At 36.9% G+C, this 21,438-nt stretch overlaps 1 pseudogene; it reads right to left on the reverse strand.

Moving 5' to 3' along the window:
- LOC122795933 overlaps window positions 1-949 on the reverse strand; it is a 54,978-nt pseudogene extending 54,029 nt beyond the window's left edge.
- Window positions 950-21,438: the final 20,489 nt, after the last annotated feature.

Genomic DNA, 21,438 nt, shown 5'->3' on the forward strand with positions numbered 1-21,438 from the left:
CTAGAAACTCAATCCTACTATTTGAATAAGTATGTTCAAAGAACAAAAAGCTTGTAGTACCATTGATGTATGTCAAGAGGTCATTCAGCCCTTCAAGAGTGCCACTCCATACAAAAAACACATAATCTACAAACCTGCCATAGTATTTAATGCAGTCAATGTAACTTTCATTATTTAATAAGTACATGCTCTCCCAATATGCCATGACAAGATTTGCATATGAATTAGCACAGGGTGTGCCCATAGCAACACCCTTGATTTGCAAATAGTATGTATTGTCATGGCATAATACATTATTCTCTAAGACAAGTTCTAAAATCAACATCCATTTTATAACTTCATTGTTAGAAATGCCTTGTTCCAATAGTAATAGTCTCACATATTCTATCCCTGTAATATTCAGAATCGATGTAAAAAGGGACCTTACATCTAACGTGACTAAAAAGTCTGTGTTCATAATCTGTCTAACAATATTCGACTCAGCTAAATCTGTAAGAAAATGTTGCGTGTCTCTTAATATATGTTTTATTTTTCCTATAATTGGTTTGAACTGCTTATCAAGAAAAATAGACATTGACTCAGTCAACCACCCCTTGCTAGACACAACTGGTCGCAAGGGAGGATCTGCCATATTCTTGTGGATTTTCGGCAGACCCCTAAAGGTGGGTACCAAAGGTTTCTCAACCAAAAAGTAGTTGTAGAGCCCAATATCAATAACACCACTTAGTAAAAAGTCATATAAATTATCATGTACTCTATTGATTAACTTGTTTAAACCAACTCCATTCAACATATGATATGTCGTATCATCTGCTAACAGCAAATTAATCTTAGTAACATAATGATCTTTATCCATAACAATGATAGCCCCACCCTTATCTGCTTGTCTTATAATTATGTCAGTATTACTTTGCAAACTTGTTAATGCTGAACGTTCATCTTTATTCATGTTATAATATTCACATTTAACATCCTTCCTTGCATACAGATCAAGCAAATCCTTTTCACAAGCACGCTCAAATGCTTCTAATACAGAATTAGAAGGTGGTATAAAAGTAGACTTTTTTTAAACAAGATAACCCCAGATGCATAATAGTCACAATCACCAAACATCAGTTTCAAAGATATGTTCCTGATAAAACATTTAATGTCCAAGATTACATCTGTAACGTCGGTATAACTCGATGGAATAAAATTCAGGCCTTTGCCTAATACACATAGCTCATAATCATTTAACTCATACCTGGAAATGTTATGAACTAAGCGATGACTATTGATTTCAAGGTCCTCTTTTGTCCTTCTGTCAACTCTTCGGTGTTCTTTCGCTTCTTGGTGGAATGATGAGGCGACCATCCCTTCCTTTCTGGTTGGTGAAACGGAAGTGGAAAAACTAAAAAATCACTGAGCCCCAAAGAAGCAGTTCCTCCCAAAGGAGCTGTTATGGAAGATATGCATGGCGTTTTCTTCTGTATAACATCTTCAGCTGTGGCGTTGGTTGAACAAGGTGAAGATGGTAATGCAACAATATCGTCACTACACTCTGAGTGCACTAAAGCCTGTGTAGTGATCTGTTTAACAGGACGTTTAACAGTCTGAGCAAATGTAGCCTTAGAAGGCATTTGTTCATGTGTAATAGTGTCCATGTCAGATGTTATTCTACTTGTTGACGTCACGGAAGCTGTGATTGGCTGTTGGGAAGAAGCCCCTTTGATGTTATGAGTAACTTTAGAATCATATACACGCTTTGAATTATTATTAAAAAACTTTTCTTTTGGCCATGAGAAAATGTGACTATTCTGAAAATCAAGATAGTCACGTTCTAATTTCTTTTTCTTATCCTGTAATGCCTTTACATCGAGGGTGGATATCAAAGTATGTAAATCACTGTAAACAATTTCAAGTTCGTTAGAAGTAAGCATACATTTCAATTCTTTCTCAATCTGTTCTATATCATCCATTAGCATTTGCTCAATCAAACAGTACTGTTCAATGAGTAGCTTGATGTATCCAAAACTAGTGTCCAGGCTGAGTTTTTGCCATTTCGACAACAACTCAGGATACGTGTTGGGCATCTTGAGCAAACGTAAGCCTCTCCACACTAAAAGGAAGCTAAGACAAGCTTCCATATGCTGTTTTTGCCACTGGGTCATTCTCAATTTGTGTATCGTATTCTCCAGTCTCCTAGTTGTTAATAAAACATTCATTCCGTGCTTGACTTTTTTACCAGCTTCCTTATCACAAGATAAGTCTTTAGTTGTCAATTTAAGCAACGGATTAACTGACATCAAACACAGTCCATTAAGAGAAAAGTTCTTTTCTGGTAGCAGTTCTACTATTTCATGAAAAACTTCATTAGTAGGATTTTCATCTGCCATGTCTCAGTGGTGTGATAAAAAAGAACGACGTTCAGAGAAAAACAAAACCAGACACTGAACAAGGTACTCACAATGCAAGAAAGTCCATGGACAGCAAAACAAAACAAGTAGTACGCCAGGCAGATGAAATAATGGTCCAAACGAGCAAATATACTTCACAGTTTAATGATACAAAACTTAATGTACATATATCTCTGAGGACATTAAGTTTATCCATCCAACTACAGGACGGCAGTTTGATTTTAGGTTTTATGCTGACTGTAAGTCTTGCGATCTTGTATATTTAGCTGAATGTTGGATCTGCAGGTGTTTCTATGTGGGTATGACCAATAGGACCCTGAGAGAATGGATCAGGGAACATCTTTATGCTATTAGCAAAGAAAACACCAATAATGCTCTTGCCAAGCATGTTTTAGATAAAGGTCTCAGACATCAGTTCAGATTTAGAGTTTTACAATTAGTTCAGAAGACATGTAGATTAGGCAACATCAAGAACCGTTCAGAGGAATTAGAAAATAGGTGGATCATCAGACTACAGGCACATCAAGATTACGGCTTAAATGATAAAGTGTCATTAAAGCCATTCCTTTTAGCACGTCCCTATAATCATTGAATAAGCCTACATAAGAACCAGATTTTATGTGATTTGTTGTCTGTGAACATAAACGTATATATATATATATATATATATATATATATATATATATATATATATATATATATATATATATATATATATATATATATATATATATATATATATATATGCTTTTATTTTATTTATTCACAGACAATTTTATTTTCATTATATGTTTGGATTATGAATTGTTCTTATTATATGTTGCTATTAATATCACTATATTACATGTATTTTATACATTGTACTTGTTACATTTAATCTGCAACATGTATCAAATTTTATTTCATGATGCCTTTAAATGTTTTAAATGTTAATTAGTCAATTAATGAGATAATCAATGAAGGAATTGGAACTATTATTTAAATGCCAAGAAATGTTTGTAGTTATTGAAGTCTGATGAAGCGTTGTTGACCAACGTGAAAGCGCTTACTCCGTTTTGTATCATTAAACTGTGAAGTATATTTGCTCGTTTGGACCATTATTTCATCTGCCTGGTGTACTACTTGTTTTGTTTTTCTGTCCAAAGTGTAAGTAGTATACACATTTGTATAATTCTACTATGCTGGGTATTGAAATGTTGAAGAATACAACAGCCTTTTTTGAGCACAAATCCAAGTAAGACTTTATTTTGAGCAGAAAACTGTTTAAAAAGGGCAGAAGGCTTTATTAAACAGTGAACTGATGTTTTATGAAGGAAAATGATGCTTGTTTTATATGACTACCTATACCCTTATGTAAGTGATTCTTGCCAACAGCAAAGTGAACGCAGGTCACACTTGTAAGGGAAATTAGATTATATACAATAAAGAGACAAACAGGAAAAGACAACTCTAGTCATGAAAATAATCTTACTACAATTCTATTGTGGACTTCAATACATCTAATCAGGATGCTTAACTCTTTAAGGTGTTATATGCTCCTACCAAAAAAAAAAAAAACAGCCATACCATGAAGATAACTTAAACACATTCAGATATGAAGCCAAATTATGTATAACCCTTAGGAAGTCTGAAGAATGCAGTATAATAAAAATAATACTGATTGCTTGTACTCTGTATCAAAGTATGGATTCTAAATCATTGGAATTAAATAGTACTTAAAATAGGTATTACCTAACGCTGTGAGTGACAACTCAATATAAATGTCAAACATTTAAACAAAGAAAGAAACATTGAATGATACCTAGAACAATACTTCTGACAGAATAATAAATTAATTATCATGTCTTCATTTTCCTTTCTCTTGATTGACTAAAAAGCTAACAGTGCCTGTGACTTTAATAACATAAAAATAGCAGCTGACGATGATTTCACTGGCCTGCAGTACAAAGTTTAAAATAATGCAGCAGGTATAAATATTTTTTCTCTTTGTGATAGACAGACCTGAATTTCTATTCCTCAACACGCACACACACACACACACACACACACACACACACACACACACACACACACACACACACACACACACATACACACACACACACACACACACACACACACACACACACACACATGGCTGGCCTTGGACTATATAGACATATTTGGCTAGGGTACCTAGCAGTAGACTATGACAGGGTCATTTTTCCTTATGTGGCCCACACATTTATTTGACAGACACTACGGTGAAGCACACAAAATTTTCCTTCTAGTAACCTTGCTCACTAACAAGTCTCATTAGCAGAGCAGACATTTCCCATTATGCATTGCACTAGTGGCTAGTCCAGTTTTATTGCTAACTGTGCTCCCCTTGTGTGGTTCACAGTGTTAGCAGATTACTTTGCTGTAGTACACAGCTGGTGTTGTTGAGTGGCCAGCTGGGTTTTTTGTCCAAAATTGTTCAGATTAACTACCTGTTTTTTGTGTGCTGCTCCCATTACTGTCTTGGAAAATAATAAGACCAGGCCTAATGCAAAGAATAACAGAGAAGTATTATGTTTTATTTTGCTTCTCTTGCTGGCATAAGAAATAACTGAATTAGTCATTCTTAAACACTGAAAAAACAAACACCACTAAGCATTAAAAAATGGATACTATAATATGAGGGGATATTTATGATCATTAAGACTTGTGACAGAATGTCGCCCATTCAACAGCATGACAGAGAAATGCTTGCTGCTGTCAGAGATATAAGAAATATAAACAAAGAGAATGAACCATGAGATGTACTGTACGTATTAAGTCACAGGAGGCAGAGGTGGCTATAACTGTGATTCACTTGGCTGAAAGTGAAAGAATGGTGAAATTAGCAGTTTGAGTCATGAATGTATTGCCTGTTTTAGAGTTACTTACGAAGTAGGGATCAAGCAGAAACTTAAACTAGATAATGGTTGAAGTGGATTGGGGAGGAGTTTTTGAGAAAGTGTATTTTAGAAAGGTAAACAAACGTTGTGAGTTTTCCTTATTCTCCTGATATCCATATACGTTTTTGTAAGGCATTCTAATTTCTGCCAGCCTAACAAAGCGTTATATCTAGTAACTACTCTACAATTATCACTGCGTGTAATCCTTATTGTTGTTCCTGGGACCTAGGATATGGCTGCAAATAAATGCATGCATTAGCCCACCTACATAGTTTAACAAATAAATGAAAAAATAAAAATACATTTTGAGAAATAATTATGAGTAGAGTGGTGAGTGACCAATGCCATTTCTAAGGAGAGGCCAGAGATGATGATGATGATTATGATAATTAGTTTTATTATTATTATTATTATTATTATTATTAAGCATTCTGAAATAGTCCAATAGTTGTATGTGGTTTTGTGGAACCACACTGGTTGTAATAAGGTATAAAAACTAACAGTGTAAAGAACACAAACATTCAGACCAAGTGCAGGAGGTGATTAGAAGGCCATGAAGGAAAATATGGTTAATATTAGATGAGAATGTATGATGGAGGCTCCTTTTCACCTCCAGTGCTCCCAAAAAACATTATGTGATGCTACACAAATCTTTCTGTAAAGTACTGCCTGTCATCTGAGTACACTGAGCATGGGAGATGAGTGCTAGGGACCATGATGCTTAGTGGTGTTTGTTTTCATAATATGTGTGATGTTTCAAAATTGACTTGCATCTTAGCAGCATGATCTATTTGGTGTTATCTACACCATCTCCCAAAGATGCTGGAGTGTGTAGTGCATATAACTTACAAAGATACAGATGTATATCTATATCATGTATTACTAAAGTTAAAATGCACCAAATGTTGACATGCAAAATATCAATGCAAAAACGATGAAAACACCAATGTCGACATGCTGAGAAACAACCTCAGCACATGCAAAATCTAAAGAGAGAAAAAAATATGTGCACTGTACATCCCCAGATAATTATATATACTAACTTTGAAATCACACAAATACGGCGCAAAGGCATATTCCCCAGCACTGGCAAATGTGTAATCTCAGACAGCTGTTGACCAGCTGCTTAGCCAATCGTAACTAGTTGTCAGCCAAACACACACTCACTCAATTTTTTGCAGGGAACCCATTTATATATACTTTTTGTTTTAAAGTTTGTTAACCGAGACAGGGTAGTATTCCACCTAGGCCACTGCCAGACTCAGTGTTGTAGAAATACATCTAAAGAAACAATAAACTTTAATTAATGTCAATGCAACAGTGGTAATATAAGAACAAATAAGTAAGTAAGCAGAGACATACAGGTCAGGATAATATGCAGAATAAAATAAACATAATCTTAAGTAGATATGACACAAGAATTAATTCAATTAAACTGTTATTAAGAGTACCTGTACAACCCCTACCCCAAAAAAAGAGTACCTGTACACTGTCGTAACATCATACAGTATACTGTTTATATGGAGAAAATAATATAAAAAGAAAAATATTTATAGCATTTACAATCGTTAGGCATGGGTTGTGAAGCAGTGAAAGGCATCAGTTAAATGACAAGAATTTCAAGATACGCCAACATTAAATGAAGGGGAAGCAGCCTGTAACTTATTCAGAAGGTGTAAATAAAACTGAGAAAAATGTCATTCATTTAGGATGAAGTATGTACATTTAAATTACCCAGAGGTAGCTGGAGCCAAGACTAATGCCATAAACAACTGTCCACTACTCATATCCTTTTAGCAATGCTGCATGATTTATTATTGTTATGTGCCTCAAAATATTCAGCTGATTTACAGCCTGACAGTCTTGTTTTCTTTTGTGTACATATTGACTGAGCCAAAGGTCAGACCATGACACTTAATGTATGCTGCCGATCTTCAGTGGCAGAACATGAAGGCAATTTGAATTGCTGGATTTTTGTTTTAAATTGATAACCCTTTGAATGTCAGCCAACTGACTGAGTGGGGTGATGATAATTATTAAAAAAATATTTATTTGTTTAAACAAACATTGCACTCTTCTTTATCCCACTTAATCTCTTAGAGTTAAACCTGTGCTAATGATTAACTTTTTATTTATTTTTTTATCATTGCAAAATATTGTGGGTACCACAGACCACAAGCCTAATGTGAATATATATATATATATATTTTTTTTTATGCAATAAGAGACATTACTGGGAAAGTTGAAAATCATTCCAGCCCCCTATATTCCATCCTAGCTAAGGTGCATCAGTTCCTCTTTAAGCATCTTAGACTTGTCCCTTTGTTTGAACACAATTACAATGGCACTTACAGTTCTGAGGTCCCATCTGCTAAATTAGGTAGATGTAACAGAGCTCCCAGCACCTATCAAAAGAGTAAGGGCCGTTCCCTGATGATCTGGCCAAATGTACCCTAGTAGTAGAAATACTATCTTGGGTCTCCCATGAAAAGATGCCACTAGGCTATTGGGACTAACCTGGTTAACAAAGGATAACTAAACTAAACTAAAACAAAAACATTATAGAGTTTGTTGTGCTCTATCAGCAATTGCTTATAGACTTGCTTTACTAAGGAAATCATAATTATTTCTAATTTCTTTGTAGCACTCCTCATAATCAGATGAAACACTGTTTCTGAAGAAACTCTAATGAATGTGTGTCAAGGAGCGATAACAAAAGTAACTTCATAGACAATACTAATGTTTTGTATTATAAAATTTGGTCTATTTATTTTCAATTTTTACGGCCACAAAATAACTTTTTGTGCATTTGTTTAGATGTTAACCCAGTTTATAAGAACATTAATACATTTATAGAAGGACATTATGACCTGAAAAGAATGCATTCAAATTCAAGATGTCAGCACAGATGCCTGTTCCCTAACAGCTGGGTATGTATTTTACAAGACATAATCTACAGCTGTCTCTACCACATAAATCTTGATGATGGTTAAAGGCCAGTGAGAACTTCCACAAAGGACCAAGACTGGGAGTACCCAGCTCCCACTGTCATGAAACACAGAAGAATATGGGTGGCTTACCAATACTAACCAACTTATCATGTGTTCAAGGCATTGATACTGAGAAATTCACCTCAAGAGCGAAGCTTAAAAGATGAATCTTGACACTCATGTCAGGAACACAGGTTCATGGTAGGTTAAGATCGGAGACCCAATCCTAATTCTTTGTAGTGCATGGAGCTTTACCCATGTACTACTAGTTTAATTAAAAAAATGTTTTGCTGGTTTTCAAAGTCATAATGCACTTTGCAAGTCCTGTCAGAATGGTAGTGCAACACTGTCCCTTATGTTTATACTCACCTTGTATGTTTCTCAAATGTCCATGCTTTCACAAAATGCCCAGATTTTTGTCTCATATATTTGGACAATTTTTCATAAAGTCCATGGTTTTCAGACAAATAACTGAGGATTGAATTCATAAAATAATGACATACATTTAAGTTTCAGACTTTGTATCCTTCAGATAAAGCAGGTGGGTACACATTATTTTATTCCAGCAGCTTTCCAGAAAGTCAGGGGACACATTTCCGGTATAGACAAAAAACAGAAATAAATCTTATGTTTTGCCATTGTCATTTGCTTGTCAGTACTGGCAAATATGACTATCTAGCATTAGACCCAACTTTAACAACTTAAGCCGGGAGTGCTTAAGAATTATTGGGTTTCGATCTAAACTAAACTGATTTGTCATTGTCAGAGTATCAGAGCATAATCACCTCATTCCATACACTACAAATATGTTGTGTCCAAATAAAGTTTTTCGCATATGTTGCAGAGAAAATCCAGATGGCAAATATAATCTGAAATAAAATCACAGAAGCAGCCATCACATGTGTGATTTAGATATATTCTGACAAATAATAACATTTGGAGTAGCTTTGTCAAAGGAAAAATAACTTCAAAAGGATCAGCACATGGCAGGTTCAGGTTAAGGCACTTTAATCTTGCAGCAAGGTAGCAAAAATGTGCTAATACAGAGTTTATCTAACTAGAATCAGGAAGTGAAACTATTTTTATACATTTCTTACAATGTATTGCCTATTAAGCTGATGTAATAAATCACAAGTTTTTTCAATATTATTTCACAGCAGCTGTTTGTCCATGATTTTCTGCTGGCATATCAAGTTTACAAAAAAAACTTCTTAAGAAAAACAACGTGGCCTTGATGACCCTTGATACAGCTTCTCACTATGCAATGTTACCATTCAAGGTACTATGGCTAATTCGAGCACAAAGCAAGTACAGATTACAGTTCATTTCTTCAAGCAGTCTTTGTTTGATGTATCTCTTCTTTTCCGCAGCTGTGCATGTTCTCGTAACACGAACAGGGCTGATTGTTCATATTCAATCACATTATAGAAAACAGTATTGTTCTATTCATTCACTATTCATTCATTTTCCTGACCTAGCAGATAATCACCTGCTTCTCACTACATTTCCAAAAGGCATAAACATGAATTTTGCTGTGCTAGCAAATACTAGGTCAGAGAGCATCTTGCAATTTCATAAAGCATACTGCAGTTTGAAAAAGCATCTTATAATTTCATACAAAATTAAGCTGTACATAAAATAGAATGAAATGTGTTAACCCTTTCAGCTTCTAATAAGCACTAAACATATACATTAATACATATTTTTCTAACAAGCTTCCAAGGTACTAGTGTCATGGTTAATGTCAGTATCATATCCCAGGTGCTTATCTTTTAAGCAACAAAGGATTGCATATATAGGAGTGTCATGAGTAAAGTACACTCTCTACTGATGTAGGACACTGTATATAGCTGCACATCTTCTTGCATACTGGAGTCACTGGCCTGTACATTGATGGTTGTACTAATGGATACTAGAGTTATAGCCATGTCCCTCACGTCTGCAGTTTTCAGATGTGCATAGGGTTTGCTGCAGTTTCATTATTATTTATGCCTTCTGGTTTTCCTCCAGTACAAATGATAGCCGACCATATGCTGCTGTGGTGAAGGAAATGGGCCGCTCATCTCCACCTATACAAACTCAGCACCGCAATGATTTTAAAAAAAGTGCAACCCTTTTATATTATATTTTTAACAATTAAAAACAGCACAGTGGTGCAACTGTAGCATTGTCACCTCACAGCAAGAGATTCTCTAGTTTGATTCTTGGCTGGAGTGCTTCTGTGCGGAGTCTGCATGTCCTCCCTGCATTCATGTGGGTTTCCTTTCATGTTTCTAAGACAATGCACCTGGAGCATTTCTCCCTGGGCATTTGCTGAAAATTGGCTTTGTTCCAAGTCAGACTTTCCCAGTAAAATTAAACTGTCTACTTAATTGATTAGATCCCCCAGTGTTTAAACAAACACTAATGTTATTTACTTTATTAATAACAGAACAAATTGTGATTGGAACTCCAGGAACTGTTCTTGACTGGTGTACCAAGCTGAAATTCATTGACCCCAAGAAAATGAAAGTGTTTGTTTTAGATGAGGCTGACGTTATGATTGCAACTCAAGGACATTCTGACCAGAGTACTCGTATTCAGAGGTGTTTACCATTGTGTTTGCCCTTGGCTAACCTCACCAAGTCCCCATTTCATGAATAGTTTGCGCTTTCTAAAGGAAGCAAGTACAGTTAAACTGCAGCGAACAGCAGAACAACAGTAGCCCAATAGCAAAGAAACCTGACAAGGTCTTGTATGGAATTAATAAACTTTTCCCATACTAATTGTGTTAAACTAATCCCTGGTATCACTAGCGCACTGGGATCAGAACGCGGCAGACATCTACCCCGCTTAACCCATTAACCAAACTCGACCTCAAACACTATTACAGTTTAAAATTGGAAGTCCCTGCAAATTAAAATATTGAAAAAAGTGGTAGTCCCTGTAAATTAAAACAAGGAAAATTGTAAGAGGCTGGTGTTAAAGATTGAAAAAGACTATTTCTTACTGTTTGCCTGTTTTCCTGGCCACTACGTAGTTGGGAGCGGAATAAACCCCGCTCCGCTCGCCCTCGCTACACTCGGGCTCGCTCCACGCCCGTCCCTGCCCCCATATCTCACCCGCCCCCAGTACAGCTCAATTTATACCTAACAAACCACACCCTCACATCCATTCGATAGCCAACCAAACAGACTCTAAATCTCCACCCACCTCCCTTCCAAATTGCTCTCAATTCAAAGCATTACTGCACAAAAAAAATGAAGCCTATAACATCCATCTTAACTAAACCTATGATAAAAATTGTATGCTGTACTTTACTACTCATTATCAAACTATACCTACTAACTAGATATGAAGATCAGGCACTCTCAGTTTTTTTCTACCCCAGAAGCCAAACTAGTACCTTCCCATCCCGAAGCTGTTCTAAACTTCACAATATCCATCTGTCCAGTAAAATATACCACCCCAATCACCACAACCCCCTTAAACCCAACCCAAAGCACCCTAAATCCAAACAGGAACTCAAACTAGTATTTAAACTATTGAGACTATTAGACTCTCTAAGAAAAAATATAACCATAGATGGGGATATCCATCCTAACCCAGGCCCCACATCCACACCAAATGCAAATAGCCCACCGCTTACCCTACCAAACTCCCGTCAAATATACCACTTAAATATAAGAAGTTTAAATAATAAGATCCATGACTTGCACGCTCTAATAGCAATGTCCCTCCTTGACATAATGTGTCTAACAGAAACTTGGCTAAAACAGGGGACCAAAGATAATGAAGTAATGCCACCAGGCTATAATATATATAGAAATGATCGTCTGTCCAAAAAAGGAGGTGGTATCGCGGTGCTCTATAAGAGCACACTGAATGTCACTACTAACTTGCCGCAACCACCTCAGATCTCTAATGCTGAAATACTGGCACTAAAACTACAAATAAACAAAAATAAAAGTATTAATCTAATTGTGACCTATATTCCCCCCGGGAATAACTCCGACACACTTGAGCACATCCTTAGCTGGCTATCAGTTAACTATCCTCAAGAAACCATTATCCTAGGAGATGTTAATATAGACTGGATTAAATGCTCCTCAGAAGCCAACCCTACCCACATAAACTTACATGGATTCTATCAATTAATATCTTCCCCTACCCGAATAGGCAATAATAATCAAAAAGATAGTATCCTGGACTGGATCCTCATCAACAGTCAACCTCATACATATACTGCAGGGACCCTCCCAAACAACCTTAGTGACCATCTCATCACCTATATCACAAAAAAGAAGGTAATAAGCGCTACCCCACCTATGTATAGGTCAGTTAGAAATAGGAAGCATTTTGACCTCAATAAATTCCAGACAGAACTTCAATCCTTTAACTGGGCATCCCTTAAGCATATACCCTTAGAGGAGGCAGTACTTCTTTTTAATAACACATTCCTAGCCATACTTAAGTCTCATGCCCCAATAAGGTCAATTAGAGTAAAAACAAGGATTTCACCCTGGTTAACAAAAAACACCATATCACTAATCAAACTTAGAAACAAAACATGGAATACATGGCGGTTAACCAAATCAACCACATACCGCATAAAATTCCAACAACTAAGAAATGAGACCAAAAAAGCAACATTATCTGATAAAAAAAATTACTATTCCCAACTCCAAAATAAAAACCAAAACAACCCACAAAAATTCTGGACTGGATTAAACAATCTTCTCCACCCAGGTAAATCCTCTACTCCTACCCCAAAGCAACTAAGTGACAATACCCCTGAAAACGTAGCAAATTCCTTTAACAACTTCTTCACTGACACTATACAATCCCTAGCTAATCAATTACCATCCACCAACTCCAATAAAATGGAAAACTTCCAACAATCACAATCCACCTTTAAATTTCAGCCTGTCTCTACTGCCTATATACGATCCTTACTAAGGAAACTAAAACCAACTACTCTATCTGCAGATCTTCTCCCAGCTGAATACTTACAGATAGCAGCAGACACCGTCACGTATCCTATCTCGATACTTATCAATAGAACCATAGTAGAATCCAAAATCCCAGCAATATGGAAAATATCCCATGTCATACCCCTCCACAAAGGTGGCTTATCAACGGAACTATCAAACTATAGGCCCATAGCAATACTATCACCACTGGCCAAAATCATGGAAAAGTGCATACACAAACAACTTCTTCACTATCTTACCCACAACAATTTACTAACCAACTCACAACATGGTTTTAGACCCCACCATAGTACAACCACTGCTCTTCTCACTTTTACTGACACTATCAATCACAACAGAAATGACAAAAAAATATCTTCAGCACTATTTCTTGACCTATCAAAGGCCTATGATATGGTGAACCACCAGCTACAACATCATACACTTGAAAATCTCCAGCTTGATAAACAAGCTCTGGACTGGCTTCTTGGCTATCTCTCTGATAGGAAACAAGCCGTCCTCTGGCAATCTAAGCTCTCTAACCTCTTACCAAATACCATAGGAGTACCCCAAGGATCTATACTGGGGCCTCTTCTTTTTACTATCTTCACAAATGACCTGTATAAAGCCATCCCTGAAGCCACCTGCATTCAATATGCAGATGACTCGACATTAGTCTGTGCTGATACATCTCCTGTCAACCTATTATCCAAAACTCAATCATGCTTCATAGCAGTAGAGAATTGGCTTTTAGGACGGAAATTGATCCTGAATCCAAACAAAATAAAATTACTACTTTTCCATCCCACAAAAAAGACCACACCCCTAGCCTTTTCCATCCACTTCAAAAATGGGACTGTCATCTCCCCAGACTCCTATATCAAGCTCTTAGGAGTTTCCATAGATAGCAAACTTAGATTTGATATCCATATCAATCAGACCATTAAGACCGTTAATAAAAAACTCGGGTCACTATACCGGATCAAATCTTTTCTAACTCCAATAGCAAAAGTGACCTTGGCCTGCTCACATCTGCTCTCTACCCTCCTGTATGCCTCCCCTATGTTCACTAACCTCAACACAGCTGAACTAAATAAACTATTGCGCTGCTATAATCAGATTGCTAGATTTGCTATGGGAATGCCTTACAGAACACACCACTGTATTAACCTAAGAAACCTAGGTGGATAGAATTCTCCAACCTTCTACAGCAGACCCAACTTATCGAAGCATTTAAAATCCTGAATCAACCTGACAAAACTCCAGCTCTGAAAAATGTAATCAGACCCTATAATAATCTCAGTAGTTTGCGTTCCTCCAGTAAGCAACTAGTTCAACCAGTCAAATCCAACAATGTAGGGGGTGACTCACTCTTTACCAATGCCATTGGTAAAATATGGAATTCCCTCCCTCCCAGTCTTTCCTGTATTTCCTCCCTATATCTTTTCAAAAAAAGTTATATCACCCTCTAAAGTCACATTGGCTCTGTCAATGCTCAAGTCCTGACTAATCCTTGCTCCGACAAGTATAGAGCCTTTCCGATACCCATCCCCTATCTATTACATTTTACCCTCGCCTTAACCTAAAGTAATGTGCCTAGAAGGTGATTTGGTATGCTGGAATCTGTATTAATATTTTGTATACCCGATATTGTATAGGTTTGGATCATTTATACTTTATTGCATCTTTTTGTTGCAGGAGAGAAATGTGTTGCTTTGTTTTTTCTTTCTTTGTATTATCTCAATGTATTAATTACTGTCACTGTGGAGCTTTTCTCCCCAGGCCTCCGCTGAAAATGGACATGTATCCAGTCGGACTATCCCGGTCAACAAATGTAAAATAAATAAAATAAAATAAAATAATTTATTTGTTAACAAAAGTAGAACACCGATCACAGTAGATTGTTTTCAGGTTCTCCTTGGGCCAAAAGACATCCAAGTAAAATACTACTGTGCATTTTATTTTATTTTTACCAGTTAATCAGGGTAGAACACAGATCCAGCAGATCACTTTCATGTTATCCCTGGGTCAATACACATATAAGTAAAAATATACAATGACAATAGTTAACTAAAAATCTGACAACCCTCCTGATTGAAGAGTTGTAATAGTACATCCAGATTGCAACTTGTTTTCCTCTTCAAACAGCATCTCCTGGAACAATGTTTCCGAATCTTGTCAAGTTACAGCTACCTTCATATTACTCACTACATGCACCTCTCCTTTCTCATTAAGCACAGGCATTTCCATTATAGGTTTGCATGCCATTTCACCATCCAATTCGCTCTTTTGTGAAGGTTTGACTGCCTTTGCACTAAATATAGCCTCCAGTTGATCTTTCACTTGATCAGTCTCTTTACTCTTGTCAAATAACTCCTCCATATGACTTGCACTTCCTTCCTGCTTCTCCAAGCCAGCACTGCACTAGGACCAGAAGCAGAAGTTCCATAACAAACAGTGCCTCTGCTCGAAAAGAGTAGGGGAATTTCCCCGATACCCTTGCCAAATTTCCCCTAGTAGTCTATGTATCACCTTGAGTCTACTCTGCAAACAATCCACAAGCCTAGTAAGACCAACCTGGTTAACAAAAGGTAAAAAAAATAAAATAAAAACACATACAGTATAATTGCTGTAGGCAGTGCTATGTCTGGGCTATGCTGTCTGGTCCTACTGTCACTGTTCATCAAACATTCTCTCATCATTAAATATTTTCTTTTACAATGCAGTTAAATTCTTTACTAGAGTTATGCATGACTGTTCTCTGAGACCTGTTGAGTGATTTTAATTGACACCATGTAAGAAATAGGAACATGCCTTATTGCTTTGCTGAATATATTTTGCTTAGGGACTCTAGTTAAGTATTTACTTACTGAATCTGCTGAAATGGTAATTTAATAAAAAGTGTTATTTTAGTAGCTGACTGGATTTCATAAAATTCAATCTATTACAATTTCTAAATTTACATTTTCCATTTCTGTGTATAGATCAATATGTATGTATGCCTTTAAGAAACTTTCCATGGGCTTGCACAAGTGTATAAATACTGAGCATGTGCGAGCTTGACTGATATTTTGTAGTAAGCTGTTGGGATGCAAGCATGCATGTCTGTGTAGTCTGTCACTTAATCAGTTTATATTTTGTACAGTTTCTATCCATCCTGATGTGTTTTTTTGTAATAAAATAAATGACCAACCTGTCTGTTCATCTTCAACTGTAAACCAAGACGAGCGACATGGTGTCAGAATGTGATCCAGAAATCCAGACTCAAAACCAAGAGACAATCAGTTAATGGTGGAGGAATATAGAGGAATGGATCATCCCTACTGCACGTATAACTCATAAAAACAGATCAGAAACGAATTCCAGGTATCAAAACTTGCTTAAATGATGTTTTATTCAGAAAATATAAAATGAAGCACTCAAAAAGCTCAAAATGAATTTCTAATTAAATGAAATGTCTGAAACTGTGAAATATTGATAGAAATATTCAAAATTGTTACGAAAATGTTTGAAACAAAGTCTGAATCACATAAAATGTATAAAACAAGGAAAACAACTGCATTTTTTTGCTAGAGCTACTTTTTTGCATTAATTAAAGCTATTCAAGATATCAAAAGTATACAAAGTGTTCGCAAGTTTGTGTAGTATTACAGTACTGTTATTTCACAAAATACAGCCATTTCAAAGCATATTTCACAAAGTAAAATATTTCAAAGAGTTTATTGTGCATTTGAATGTTATTACAAGTACTGGCTGTGTGTGTATGTAAGTACATAATTACAAGAGCCATATTTTCAGTATGTTTGGGCATACTTTGTTGGCATGGCTGAAGGATTTCGTAGACCAGCTCTAACTGTATATGATAATAATATTATAGAGAATTGGGGAGTGTTTGAGCAAGAGTATGATATTTTCATACAAGCTGCAATTTCCGATAAAGATGATATACAAAGGCATTTATTCTGCTTAATTTAGCTGTTTCAGAAGCCATAGAAAGAGAGGGTTCATTTGTGTATGCACCTGCTGTATTTGCAGGAGAGGGGGGGGGGGACTATCATATAGTGGTAACGGTTGAGTCAAGGGAAGACTATGAGTGCTTAAAACATAAATTTAGAGAAATGCGTAACCTCCAAATAAATATTACAATGAAAAGGCTCTTATTTTACACAAGAGATCAAAAAGACTGGGGAAACTTTTGCAGCATATATAACTTCACCTGAGAAACAAAGCTAAACATGCAGATTTCATGATTTAAGGAGATGAGTTGATAAAATACAGATCTGTGTGGTATTAAAGATGATGCTTTTAAAAAGATTTTGCTTTGTGACAGTGATTTAACTTTGATTAAGGCCACTGTGATTTGTCAGATATATGATCTTAAAGAAAAGCACACAGATATGCTTACAAATGAGAAATGCATGCTTCCAGTATCTTCTAGTGCTCATGTTGATAGTATGTAGCACATGGTTAAAGAATCAGGCTCAAGCACTTGGCAGCAACTGTAAGCCCTGCAACAGTCTCTGGGAAACCCCATAGCTTTCTAGCAAATTCCAGAGTGTGAACAGTCTCAGTGAAGCATAAGGGTAAGTCAGCATCTCAAAGCATACACCCTTACCTGGCCTCATAGTCAGCTGTCATAACTGTGGTGAAAATAGTGTGTCTGTAAGAGAAAAGTGCTTAGCTTTTGGTCAGCAATGCCACAGCTGTAAAAAGTGGAATCATTTCCAAATATTTTGTAAATCAAACAATGCAGATTATTTTATTAAAAGAGAACATTCAAAGAGACAAGTTGATCAATTAGAAAGCATGACCCTACTTTTTATGTTGATGGTGTCTCTGTGCTTATTGGAACAGTCAATGCAGTAGATTTATAGGCAAAGAATGAAGCATTTTGTACTGTTCAGATAAATAGGGAAACTCATAGAGCTCAAAGCCGTCACAGGTTCAAAGTGCAATGTTATGTCAGCAGAAACATTTGCTAGAGTATGTGCGTGAGAAGCTTGATTTGGCAAAGTGTGTGAAGCTTGTTGCTTATGGTGGTGAAGAAATTCAAACTGAAGATTCAGTAGTGCTTTCATGTTATTCTGCTGGGAATAGCTATGACTTGCATTTTTACATAGTCAAAAGATACGTCCTTATTAGGCCTCAGAGACAGTTTGAAAATGGGACTATTTTCATTCCAGTCCGTGCTGTTATTTCCATTATTTGGTGGTTTTCAGTTTTCGTTTCCAGTCCGTGCTGTTATTTCCATTAATTGGTGGTTTTCAGTTTTTGTTTCCAGTCCGTGCTGTTATTTCCGTTATTTGGTGGTTTTCAGTTTTCGTTTCCAGTTCGTGCTGTTATTTCTGTTATTTGGTGGTTTTCAGTTTTCGTTTCCAGTCCGTGCTGTAATTTCTGTTATTTGGTGGTTTTCAGTTTACTATTTTCATTTAATAAGGAAGTCCACCATGTAAGCGTAAAAGACCACTGTTCTAAATTTGCCAAGTCCAGTTTTTCTACCTATGCTGATCTTTTTGAAGACAAACTAGGCAAATTACCAGTTGTGTACTCCATGACGTTAGACCCTGAAGTTAGCCCAGTTGTCAGGCCAGCCTGGAAAGTTCCAGTAGCTATGCAGAACAGAAACAAAGCCGAGCAAGATAAAATGGTGCAGCAAGATATAACTTGTCCAGTTGAAGAAACAACTGAATGGGTATCTTCCATGGTCGTGGCACATAAGAAAAGCCCAGATGATATTAGTATTAATCCATGAGATTTGAACAAAGTGCTTAAAAGGCCTCATTATCCAATGTGTACAGGTACAGTCAAAGAAGTTGCTGCTCTTATGCCAAATGCCACTGTTTTTTTTCTGTTTTGGATGCAAAGAATTCATTTTAGAAAATTTTGTTTGACAAAAAAATCTTCATTGCTAACTACTTTCAGTACTCCTTTTGGCAGGTACAGATTTTTGAGAATGCCATTTGGGATAAATTCAGCCAGTGAAGTCTTCCAATGCGCAATGAAGCAAATTTTTTCTGAGTATAAATATGCTATTATAGTAGATGATATTCTTGTAGGGGGTAATGGTAAAGCAGAGTGTGAAGATAGGTGAAGGCTGCCAGGCTAGTCAGATAGAATTGTGTAGATAATTCTGTCATTTGTAAATATTAATATAAGCCACAGGCTTGTTCTCTTAAATGGAAAAAAATGGTGTTAAATGTGGTACTGCAAAAATGTAACAACAGTGCACTCTGCTGTAACAAAGCTGATAAGTCGATTCTTTGATGTCAAAACTTGGAGCTGAGATGTCTAGATAAAGGCATTCTGCATATTGTTTTGAGGCCAGAGTTAATGGCTAGAATTTGCATGTATAATTTATTCTATTGCTCTTGTTCCTGACCAGCTGCAAGATCAAACGGGCTATTAACCTCTGAGAGTCTGTTAGCATGGGAACCAGAAAGAAATGATGTAATCTGATGTGAGTCAGTGGTACTGTGTTATCAATTTAAGGAGAGAAAGAATGAGAGCATTAGAGCATTTGTCTTGAGAACATCCAATTCACCAATCTGCCTGTGTCTATATATAAGTAGGATTTTAGAACTGTGTTTTCTCTTAGATATAGCTAGCAAATAGGAAGACTAGACTAGTTTGTTTTTATGTGATGTCAGAACGTTTCTACTGAATTATTTTAAGTATTTCTCTGTGATCTCTGAACTCTTGACCAGCACTGTGTAGTAAGGAGTATTGTCTTGTGTTTTTTTTTAATTTATTATTAAATATTTTTAACCCTTTCAACTGAGGCTGTTTTGTGTAGAGATAATTTAAGCTCTAAGAGTACATTGCATGTATAGGTTCAAAGGTTGGTACTAGGCTATCGGCCCTAGGGCCTATACAAGCCTAGCCATAACAATTCCCTGGCTATTTCTTCCCACAGTATTTACTTCCCTGGACCCTTGTCTAGCAGGGCGACTGCCATGATCCCCAGGGTGAATTTCCTATTTCCCATCCAGTCACCAAGGTTCCTTTTGAAGAGGGCCAAAGAGGCACTCTGCTAGACATGTATGGGCAGTCTATTCCAGAGTCTGAGGAGTCTCTGGGTCAGGAACCTATCCCTCCAGCATGTTTTGTTCATTGTGATGACAAGGTTTAGATCCCTGGAGTGTGTGTCTCTGCAGGATTGGGATTTATTTAAGTGTACCGTGTCCAACAGCTCTGAGTTTGAGATGGCCTTGTATGTTAAGCAGAGATCACCTCTGAGTAGACAATATGCGACAGAGCATAGGTAGAGTTTTTTCAGATGGTCAGCATAGGGCAGCTGCTTTAGGCCTGTGATTCTTTTAGTGAGGTATTTCTGTGGCCTTTCCAGTTGTTGCAGATGTCTTGAGAGGTACATACCAAACAGGGCGTTGTATTCTATAATGGGTCTAATGAGGGATGAGTACAGTGGGACAATGACCTCCTTTTTTCTGGATGAAAAGCCTTTAGTGATGAGGTGTGCCACATAGAAGGAGTTTCTGACTGTTGTGGCAATGTGGTTATCAAAGGTGAGACCGCTGTCCACCTGTGTCCCTAAGTCTCTTATCACACTTTCGGTGTTTGGTGTACTGCCACCTATGTGGTAATTCATGGGTACATGTTTTTTCCCAAAGGGGATAACTATACATTTCTTGGCATTGAGCATGAGCCCATGGGTCTGGCACCAAGCATACTGTACCAAGTCACTCCATATAAGTCTTGACTGTTCGGTTGCACTTACCATTTAGATAATAATATTGCACAGTATAATTGGACAGCCTTTCATAAGGGCCTTTGAGTAGCTGATAAATATCAGGTGGGTGGTGGCAGTGATTTCTACTGTATAGTCTGGGTAAAAGGGGCACAGCTGGAGAACCTGTGCCAGCCTTCCCCAGGAGTGTCTGTGTGGATGTATAAACTCTTATCTCAAAGTGTGTGTGTGTGTGTGTGTGTGTGTGTGTGTGTGTGTGTGTGTGTGTGTGTGTGTGTGTGTGTCAGCTACTTGGGCAGGGACACAAAGCACTGGTTGGACAGGGAGGGTGCTGGAGGTTTTAGCTTGCTGTCTAGGCTGAGATCTGGACCCTATAGCTTTTCCAGTGGGGTGTCTTATTGGGGACCTGATGAGAAAGGGAGAAACCAGCCCCAGACTGACTGTGATCTCTGTGTGCTCTTAAGTGAAATTGTA

The sequence above is a fragment of the Protopterus annectens genome, chromosome 2.part2 (assembly GCF_019279795.1).
Source record: "Protopterus annectens isolate FY-2018-M chromosome 2.part2, PAN1.0, whole genome shotgun sequence".
In the NCBI taxonomy this organism is placed as follows: Eukaryota; Metazoa; Chordata; order Ceratodontiformes; family Protopteridae; genus Protopterus; species Protopterus annectens.